The sequence below is a fragment of the Sebastes umbrosus genome, chromosome 10, assembly GCF_015220745.1.
Source record: "Sebastes umbrosus isolate fSebUmb1 chromosome 10, fSebUmb1.pri, whole genome shotgun sequence".
Taxonomy (NCBI): domain Eukaryota; kingdom Metazoa; phylum Chordata; class Actinopteri; order Perciformes; family Sebastidae; genus Sebastes; species Sebastes umbrosus.
In genome coordinates this window covers 7440066-7449646 of record NC_051278.1, presented here as the reverse complement: position 1 = coordinate 7449646, position 9581 = coordinate 7440066, and positions in this window count along the sequence as shown.

The window sequence follows — 9581 nt, the reverse complement described above, 5'->3', positions numbered from 1 at the left end:
GTACACTGTCTAAGTTTAAAATAAGTATACTAGTAGCAAACTTGAATAAACTTCTATTTGGTAAGGGCATCCAGATTTTAACTTCTCAATATCAAACATGATGACAAACTGAGACCAGTTCAGTAGATGTAAGACTGGATCTAAAAAACTCCTCACATTAATGTGGGCCGAACATCGGTCCAGACCAAGGTACCAGACCAGATTTCTCCTCCGATTGTCGGGAGAGGTTAATCGGACATAAATCGTCCCAAAACATCAACATAATATGTATCCGTGGTTTGCAGAAATGCCAACATTTTTTCCTGCCGACTGGGCTGCTGAGCCCGGCTTTAGTCAATGTTAAGAGTGATGGACTATGTTTTAAATTATGGTGGTAATGTGACCTTTTCGTTCACATCTGGCTCAGAGATGGTGTCTAAATATTGGAGCAATTTATTGTAGTAATAGTAGTTAAATGATTTTATAACATGAAAATACAAAAAAGAAAGCAAAGTTAATCTGTTAGATTAACGAAACTCAATTGTTTTGAGAAGAAAACAAACACTGTGAGAAGAAATTAGGCCAGAAAAACAAAAACAACTTGTTATTCAGTATCATTCAGATATAACGAGATTTCTTCATGTCGCGAACACAGACTCATACCAGTGATTTGAGTCCGTCAAAGATTAGACCTACTTTTTGAAGATAACAAAACATTTTTGTCTGACAGCACTGATATGAATGAATCCCAGACACTATTGAAGATTTTCACCCAGGCATCTCTTAAAATACCGCTTTGATGTATAAATCGGCAAAAAAAATAATAATGAAATAATGTTATTATTAAATCAAATGAGATTAGATTCAAAATGTGTGAGTGTCGTTTTGGATAAAGGGCGGGTGAAATAAATCAGTGAAAAGACGGCAGGCCGAGAGAGAGAATGAGGAGCGAAAGAAAGAGACAGAATGCTGATTCACTGCTCTGTATTCATTATACTTTTACATTTATTTTATAATTAACTGCCATCCTGATCCGGAACGGGCCACACGATAACATCATGTCCAAAAAATGAGACATAATTTTTCAGCCGAACTTTGAAATTCATGCTGATCATCCAAAAGCTGCTCCACAGTGCTGCTGTAGCAGATATATGAAAACCTGAAACATTTCATATTCTGTCTGACAGCTGATAATAAACTATTTCAAGTATTAAATGTTACACATAAACCAACGCAATCTCACGGGAAGGCGTATAAAGAGCGCGATATATCATGGCCTTTCTGCATGTCATGAGACACATTTTAGCCTTTTTGCGTGTTATTTGTACGCCACGCGACAAAACTACGGTAACAGACGCAGTTAGGTTGAGGCAAAAAAACAACCCACTCACTTAGCCCCTGTCCAGACCTGGTATTAACATGCGTCCTCAGTGATTGGATCACAAGTGGACTGTGAACGCACTCAAGACGCATTCAGGACGCATTGAGATCGGATCTTTCACAGACCACATTCAGAGGTGGTCTTGGCCACATTCTTTTAGCAGTGTGTACGCAAATGCGTCCTGGCAACAAAAAAACAACAAAAGAATGCAAAATGTATTCTTGTGGCTGGACTACAGAAGAAACATGCTGCCTCATTTCCATTTGGGCCGAAGAGTCCGTATAAAGGAAACCCGATGATTCTTATCGCAACCGGGCGATTTGTGAAGAGATTTCCGTGAAGATGGAGGCGAATGGTTACAGTCGAGGTTTCATTTTTCTCTCTGTGAAGCACTTTGTACTTTGTTTTGATAAGTGCTCTAAATGTCTATCATTATTATTATTATTATTATTATTATTAGCTTCTTCTAATGGCTACTTCCAGCAGGATAATGCGCCATGCAACAGATCACATCACACTTGTATGTGTGTGTCTGTGTGTGTCATTCACTATCCCTCAGCTTGTGGCATGTTGATACGTATTGGGCAGGAAGAAATGCCTTGCCTCCTTCTCTGAGGAGTATTTTCTTTAATTTTGAGAGGTCATTAAGTTGTTTGAAATCTGGGATTAGAGTTGAACTTGTCACTAAAATGACTACACCATTAGTCAAAAAATTGGTTTAAAATCAACATGTGATAACTGTCAAAATACTTTTGGCCACAGTGTGTTTTTGTTCAGTCTGTATCTTCATGAAGAATATCCTTATGTTGACTGATTGATTTGTTCATTTGAGTGTCCTGCACCATTTGGCCCAGACCATATGGGCTTTCAAGACACTGGACAACAACAACCAAGATGGTCACATGACCAGTCAGAAAATACAGCTCCACAAATTCAAAGAAAATGAGAAAATGGGCAAAAGGGCTTTCACTTTCCCAAACAAAAAGATATTATTATGATGGATACAATGTTCTTTGTCTTCCATGCATTTTCTATAAATCTTGCTAAGGCAAAAATCTCATCGTTAAAGAGTAAACTCAACATAAAACCTTCAGACAACCAAAACAGATCCTCGTTCCTCTATTGATTTTTTGTGAGGTGATTCCTCAAGTCACTGTACATAGGGCAATGGAACATAAAAGGAATTTCATCCTCAACAACACCAAGATCACACCTCAGGAGTACCTTTATATCTTACAACTGTCTTTCCTCTGGCTTATGCCCCTTCACATTTTCTTTGAATTTAGTTTGAACACACCTACACACACACACACACACACACACACAGGGAGCTGCAAGACCAAAACAACAAAGACAAAGAAGAAAAAGGTTGTTTTTGACTCATGCGGAGCTGCGGGGTTATTGTGCAGAATATTTTACCTACTGCAGAGTTCAAACCAGCAACCCGTCTGCATACTGGGCAGTCTCTCCCATCGCCCGCCAGCAGAAGTACACTTCAGCTTTGTGTGTAACTGTGACAGAGGGTTGTATTAATTTGTGTTTTTATTGATCAAAGTGCACTTGTGATTGATCGTCCATGCTGATGCAATTTGTTGTTTGACTAATTTGCTTTTGCCGCCCAGGGCATTTACATGCCGTTTACATGAGCGGCCGCTATCGATTAAGCTTTCCCACATTCACGCTCAGAAATATCATAAAGAGTGAGTTCTGCTTTCTTCAAAACACAGACGGACAGCAGGGGAGAAGCTGATACTCCAGGAGAACTTCACACTTTAATACAAAAGAAGAAGAAGAAGAAGTGTATTTTGTGTTTTTTACACTTTATTTCCTTGGCAAAGTTTGTCTCTGTGAGCTACAAAGTGAGAAGTTTGTTTTCCCTGAGTCAGAGTGGTGCTGCATGCCTGGTGAGATAGAGGGAGGAGGAGGAGGGGTGAGAAAGAGCGAAGGAGGGAGAGACACAAAGAGTAAGATAAGAGAGGAAGAAGTGAGAGAGGATCGAAAAGAGTGGGAGGGAGAGAACGTATAGAGTGAAAGTGGAGAGGAAGAGATGAGAAAGGGGAGAGAGGATGTGTTGCGAAAGAAAGGGAGAGAAAATGGCGACGGGAGGGGAGGAGGAAGAAGGGAGAGAATGAAACGATAGAAAGACGAAGAGGGAAATGCGACGGTCGGCGGATGGGCTGTCAAACTCACTCAACACTTAATCATTAGCTTTCAGTGTTATTACTATGACGTGAGCCCAACTAGCCATGTTAATATGATGAGTCAAAGACACGGCGATTATGATGAGTCAGTGCGCGAGGAGGCGGCAGGAAAAATAGCGGTGACTTCATCTGGGCATCTGATTATGTCCTTAAGCCCATGGCAGCGAGGAAGGAGGGCTCTTTAATCTTTCATTTATCGACGGTGGAGGCAAAGATCGACGCCATCTGCTCTCTGTCAGTGACGCCCTGCCAGTCGGTCACACAGACCCGCATGTTCACACCTGACAAAGCGCCGCTGACTGACAGAGAGCATATTAACACGACAGTAATAATCTCATAGGCTGAGTTAAACACAACGGGTACTTTGTTGATAAGACAATATGATTGAGTCCTTCCAGTTCTCATCACGCCAGCTTTAAAAAATGTAAGCGTTTTAAAAACAATAAATCCCACCAACTAGATAACCAAACATCATTTGACATTAGTTTCCAGAACAGCCCATATGAGCATTTTATGATCTGGAAGGATATCGTTGCCTTCAAATACGCAAATGATAGTTTCAAACAACATGACACTTAACACTATAAAGAGTGACATGTAGGAAGGAGGTCAGGGTGGATGGATGGGTCAATAAACACAGGACTTTCGCCCAGGAGACCGCAGTTTGTATCCTGTATGAAACAAGAAGTCAATGTTGATTTATTTGTGACGTAACTTCCGTATTTAAGTTACGCCTTCCGGAGTTATTTTAACCCAAACCATGACCTTTTCATAAACTTAACAAAGTAGTTTTGTTACTTAAACCTAACCAAGTTGTTTCCTGTGAAAACGGAAGTTTATTTTGAAAAGACGCATGTAACAAGCTGACACATGTTGCTAACCTGACCCTGTCGGATGTTTTTTTTTACACAGAACCATCTGAGAAGCCATCATTGGAAGTTGTTGGAACTGAAAAAGGGCAGGCACTTTCAAAAAACTACTTGGTAATTGAGTGAACCGTCAATCAAACTAATAAAAGCAAAACTAACTGAACGTGAAAACATTGTCGTACTTTACTCTTCTTTCAATCAAGAAATACTCTCCAGTTCTGATATAACTGATGCTATTGCAGCATTTAATCACTTCAGAAGCCACCATTGTTGTTTAGAATGAACAATCCCCTCTCACTATCGTCTCACCAGCTCACGCCGAAGCCAGTAGCTCGTCACAGGACGCCGATTGGTCCGTTGCCTGGCGAGCCGGACACAAAGCCTGACAAGATTGATTTTAGCGTGACATTTGATCAAGCGATTCTCTCGTGATCTCGTGACATTGCAAGAATCCAGCTGCCATGCAAGGTTAACGTGTTGCTGGACATTCGTAGGAAAACGTATCTAGTGTCGGTGCTAACTCTATGCAAACATTAATAGCTGCTGGACTTGCTGGATGAAATGGCTATAGATATCCTAATTTAAGATGGAAAACAAGTTTATTTTGCAAAATGTTACAGTGTTCCTCTTAACACTTGCTAAAATTATATTAATAATGGATCAAATGACTCCCAGCAGCAGCATGCAGCTGTTTCCAGCTGATTGATAAATTCACTGAGCACTAGGCTACATGTACCCTCCCAGCACCAGATAGCAAAGTTAGCAAGATGGTGATGAAAGTGGGTCATCTAGCAGCTAAAGAGCCAGATAGGAGCTAAAAGGAGAGTGAATATTGGACTTACATCCATCAGTTGGACGCCAACAAGACTCTAAATTAGCGCTAATGTCACTCTGTGTCTGCTGGATATGCAGCCGTTAGCCAACACGAATGCCATAACGACTTAATAAAGTAGTGATGTGTCACACAGGTGTTTGCTCCACTGCTCCTCTGTCCCCAAATGTCCTGCAAGAGGAAATCAATGAATGCAGTTTAAAAGGGTGATGTTAGGAGCCCATTAGAAGATACAATGAACACATTTGAATCCACTTCAATATATTTAATATCCCCCTTCACCTCCTCAACAACGCCATTCAGCCCGAATGCTTATCATATCGCCATTACAGACGTCCACCCATGAAAGCTTTTATCATGTCTATTGCTGTATCGGAGCCATTTACTCAGACTAAAGTGCATGAAGGGGAACATGCTCTATTGGGTAAAAGATAGTGAATAATGAAAGATTGTGAATTTTCATATTCATCCACTTTACGCACAGTGTGAAATATAATATGCCCACTTTCCATTAAATCCCCAGTACATGCAAATAATGCATGAGTTTAACTTTTGGTGCAATGAAAGGTCTTTTTTAAATGTCCATTTGAGCTTTTAAAGTGGTTATGAATTACAACCAATGTCTGTCTTTGCGTTCTAGGACCAGCTGGCCTCATTTCAGGCTGGCCTCATACACCGTTCGTATACCTACGAAAAGTAAATGCACTGCAATTTGTATTCATCCCACAAAATCCATTTGTATGTAATCCACGTATTTGTGAACAAGGAAGTATAGAGAGTGGTGAATGCCAATCCACGATATTTTCCGTAACCTAACTAAGTTGTTTTTGTCATGTAACTTCCATACTTACAATACGCCACTTCCGGTGAGGCGTAACTTAACTACGATGTCTCCTCAACCTAACTAAGTAGTTTTTCTTGCCTAAATAAGCTGTATGCCTCACTGTGTGGAAGTGACTGGGATCATTCTTTTATGTGTAAAGCGACATCATAGAAAACATAGAATTGAATTTATTGGATTGGCCCTATTGTCACCGATACCCGATCCAGCTATTTGAGTCAGAATCGGCCCGATATCCAACCCGGTATCAGTGCATCCCTACTTTTCCCCCCATTTTACTACACGTTTCCCTCCCAGAAAACATTTTCCTATTCAGTAGATGTTGGTATGAAAGTCTGTAGCAACGCTGAAAGCCAGAATAAACCATGTCAGGAGTCATCTGAGGCCTCTCGTCATCTTTCCTCACACGGTTTTGCTCCATTTAAAAAGCTCGATCCCAATCCTCCTCTGACATTTTCTTTGTTCTCATCACTCATCCTAATATTCTCCAGCGTCTTTCTCTCACTAACTAATTTGCTTTTTACCAATTCTCGCTTCAGTCTCTCATTTAATTCACCATCATCTGTCTCTCTGCCGCCGTCATTGTTTGCCTGCTTTTATTTCACGTTCTCTCCGTTTCTCTTTTCACTCACGAGCTACACGCATCCTTTGCTATCTCCTTCCTTTCACTCGTACAACCCAGACCTCCGACTCTGCCTCTCGTCCTCTTTTTCATTCACACTATCTGATTTCTTGTCACCGTTGTTGTCCTGCTCTCTCGGTCTCATTCTTTCACACCTCTTTTTCTTCTTGCTCCGACCTCCTTTCTCTGTCTCATTCACAAGCCTCAGTGCTGGCTAACAGGCTTTTTACTTGAAATCCATCCGTCTGTTTTTCTGTTTTAAGCTTACATGCACTAGTTTCCCATTTCATTTAGCCTCTCTTACCATAGTTTGTCTCTTTCCACATACTCCAGCCACTGTAAAATTCATTTTTGTGTTTCTTCTTTTCCTCCATGACTAATTTCTGCATCCTGGACACCTCGTTTTCATCACACGCAACAGTCATGGTAGTAGTAGTGAGCACAGAGGACTCCGTTAAAGGAATGATATGGTGGATTCAGTCAGGCTAATCCCATTAACTGCTGGAATAAAACAAAAATGCAAACAGAGTGCCTCAGGAAAGAGTCCTCACTCAGATAAATTGTATCACAACGTAGGTGGGACGGGAACGATTGTGGTGTCGGGAGTTCTCTCACTGTCCCTTTCCGAAAATAATGAGCACAAACTAAATTTAAAAGTAATCTTGAATCCGCTAAAAGCAGCGTGTGGCCTTTGCCTCTAGAGGAGCTTTACAAGCAGCGATGGGTGACTGGAAGCCTGAAGGAGTATTAAGAGTTTGACATGGAGACGATCCCTAAATAAATATGACTTTGGTCAGGACTGGAAGGAACATTACACCCCAGAAACCGCTGAGGAGACAGCAGGGATCTTCAAAGTACTTCGTAACCCCAAAATTTCCAATTAAAAGGCAAAATCCTTTCATGTTTCCCCCCTCCCCTCTTCTTCTTCATGCAACGCGCTGCAGAATGATGTGAAGTTGAAAGAGCTCCTCTCTGTTGGCAAGTTTAGGCCGATAATGAATGACGAGCCAATAAGTCAATAAGGTACTTTGCTTTGTTCAGTCAAAATTTAGATGTGTTTGGTTGGAAACACACACCCATTTTGAAATGCTGATTAAGTGTTGTGGACCCTAAGAAAGTGAGGTGTTTGCGGAAATAAGACAGCGGACATGATGCAGCAATAAGAGCAAAAAAATAAACTTTGTGAAGTTCTGCAGGTACAGGAAGTGTCTCCTTTTCAAGCTTAGAGATTATAAGTCTTTACTGTCAAGGGTATGGTTATGGCTAAAAAGTAAACACACTAAAGACAAACTTTGACAGGAAGAAATCTTAAAGAAACTTTCTGGAAAAAACTGACTTTCAAATTAAGTCTTTGGACAAATTCAATGACTTTATTTAGGACGAAACAGGAATGATGTGACACCTGCATGTGGCTGGAGGTGGTGTTTGTGTCACGGTGTGATTGTCTGAGTGGAGACAGGTGTGCTGGAGCCGGAGGAGAGCAACGCCTCACCAGCTGCCTCACATCCTGTAATCAAGCCTCCTACAAAGAGACTCAGCTCTGACTCGGTTCTGTTCCCACTGTTTGGACTCTCTTCTGGGCTCGGCCCCGGCTACCACCTGCTCGACACAACCAGCCCAGTCCCCAAGCTGCCGTCATCATCATCATCATCCATCCTGCCCAGCTTCTCCCCGCCTCACACCATGTAGGCAACACCCCCAGGTCTGAAAAATGAAGCCAATAGCCACTAGGGGGCGACTCCTCTGGTTGCAAAAAGAAGTCTGATTGTATAGAAGTCTATGAGAAAATGAGCCTACTTCTCACTTGATTTATTACCTCAGTAAACATTGTTAACATGAGTTTATGGTCTCAATCTCTAGTTTCAAGTCTTCTTCAATACAGCATGATGTTCATTTAGTAAATTATGGTCTCATTTAGAGTCAGATAGACCATAAAGCAGGGTATGATTTAGAGAGTAGCTACCTTGTGATTGACAGGTCGCTACCACGGCGTTGTCTGGTCTGGGAGTTGTCCGTGTTTTCGTTTTAGAACTTTAACCCTTTCAGTTTTCAGTACATGAAAGTTATTTTTTTATATTTTGGTCACCTAAAAATGTCTTATTCAGCATTCGGTTGTGCTTAGTTCCTCCCTCTCGTGTCACTACTGGTTGCAAAAAAACAAGATCAAAGAGTATACAAGCAAAGAGACGAAACTGGTGTTTTTTTTTTTACAATAGCCGCTGCTGCCATTTTGGACTGCAAATGCCTATTATATATATAATATTTCATTGTTCAACACAGGTCATTTCAGTAGAATATGACAATAGAATAGAAATAATTTTGTTATATTTTGTACGGCACTTTTTAGGCAGACGTTTTACTGCCGTCTGGTAGTCGCTTTCAGTCCAAAATGGAGGAAGTGTAGCTTTACTGCTGGACGGTGATGTTGCAATGGAACGAACAATTGACTTTCTTGGCAATATACATTCTTTGCCAAGATGGCAACGGCCAAAAACCAAGATGGCGATGGCCAAAATGCTGAGCTCGAGGCTTCAAGACAACAGTCCACAAACCAATGGGTGACGTCACGGTGACTACGTCCACTTCTTCTAGTCAATGCTCACATCCCATCCCTTTTGCTCTGCAATAAATGATTTCTTTATTCTTACTCCAGCCTCTTCGCCTCTTTGTGTCTTGAACTTGGGTTCACTAGCTACCCTCAACAGTTTGTCTTCACAGGTTCTTTCCAAATCAGCTGCAGTGACCAATCATGAAACAGATTTCCACTTAAGTTGCATTCCCTTACAGGATAAACCTGTTTTTTTGTGATAAATCCAAACTCCTCTAAAGATGTACTAATCCTCCTTACTAAGACGG